Genomic DNA, 1854 nt, shown 5'->3' on the forward strand with positions numbered 1-1854 from the left:
AGGTCATGCGAACGGATAAGAAGTGAGAGGCTTTGGTTAATCGGTCCACCACGACCCAGATATTATCATGCCCTGCACTTGATCTCGATAATCCAAAACAAAGTCCATCGTGATGTGTTCCCATTTCCATTCTGGTATGGGCAGGGGCTGTAATAGTCTAGTAGGTTTCTGATGCTCTGCCTTCACTTGCTGACATGTCAAACATTTAGCGACAAATTGTGCCACATCTTGCTTCATGTTGTTCCATCAGAAGGTCTTTTTCAAATCTTGATACATCTTTGTGCTCCTTGGGTGTACTGTGTAGCGGGAGTGGTGTGCTTCCTGTAGAACAACCCATTTTGTCTTCTTATCATTAGGAATACACACTTGACCTTTAAATCATAACAAGTCATCACTGCTCATAGAGAAATCTTCTTTTCCTTCCATTATCATTTCTTCAAGGATTTTTATCATCTGGGGATCTCCTTTTTAGGCTGCTCAAATTTGTTGAAGGAGTTGGGGTTCCATCCTTAAACACGATAACATTCCTTCCCTCTCATCATGGGGCTGAGATGGGTGCCACTCTGCTACGTCCTCTAACAACTTCATTTCTCGAATCATTAAATGTGCCACAGAGACCACAATGTTTTGACTTAGAGCACCGGCCAATACATTGGTCTTGCCTGGTTGGTAATCAATTGTACCTTCATAATCATTCAATAAGTCCATACATCTTCTTTGCCTCATGTTCAGCACTTTTTGGAAAAACAGGTACTTGAGGCTCTTGTGGTCCATGAACACCTTAAACTGGGCCCCATAGAGATAGTGTCCCAAGATTTTTAACATGAACACTACTCTCGCAATCTCCAAGTCGTGAATGGGATAGTTATGTTCATGCGGCTTTAGCTGCCTAGAGGCATAAGCAATACATTTACCTCTATGCATAGGTATACTTCCGAGACCTTTATGAGATGCATCGGAATAAACTACAAAGTCTTCATTCCCTTCGGGCAAGGTTAATATTGGGGTTGTGACTAGTCTCTTCTTAAATTCCTGGAAACTCCTCTCACACTCCTCTGACCATACTAATTTTGCATTCTTCTAGGTCAGCCAAGTTAGGGGGAGCGCTATCTCTGAGAATCCTTCTACAAAGCCCCTATAGTACCCTGTCAGTCCCAGAAAGCTAAGAACTTTGGTCACATTTGTTGGCCTTTCCCACTTAAGTATGGCTTCGATCTTAGAGGGGTTGATCGTGATCCCATCCTTAAAAATAATGTGTCCAAGGAAAGCCTCACTGGGGAGCCAAAACTGGCTCTTGCTCAACTTAGAATATAATATTTCCGACTTCACAGCTTGCAAGACCATTCTTAGATGTTGATCATGAAATTCCCAACTCTTAGAATATATCAAGATATCATCAATAAACACCACTACAAAGTCATCTATGAAGGGTCTGAACACCCTATTCATCAAATCCATGAACACAACGGGGGCATTGGTTAACCCGAACGGCAACAGAAGAAAATCATAGTGACTGTATCGAGTTCTGAAAGTGGTCTTTGGGATGTCTCCCTCCTTGACCAGCAATTGGTGATAACCCAATCTAAGGTCAATCTTTGAAAACACTTGAGCTCCTTGGAGTTGGTCAAAGAGGTCGTCAATCCTAGGAAGAGGGTACTTATTTTTCATCGTCACTTGGTTCAACTGCCTATAGTCAATACATAATCTCAAGGACCCATCTTTTTCTTCACGAACAGGACTGGTGCACCCTAAGGCAACACACTGGGTTAGATGAATCCCTTATCCAATAATTCCTGCAACTGCTCTTTTAACTATCTCAATTCTGCTGGGGCCATTCTATAAGGGGCTTTAGAA

This window comes from Amborella trichopoda, chromosome 2 (assembly GCF_054954075.1).
Source record: "Amborella trichopoda isolate Santa Cruz 75 chromosome 2, AtrichopodaSantaCruz75HAP2 v2.0, whole genome shotgun sequence".
Taxonomy (NCBI): domain Eukaryota; kingdom Viridiplantae; phylum Streptophyta; class Magnoliopsida; order Amborellales; family Amborellaceae; genus Amborella; species Amborella trichopoda.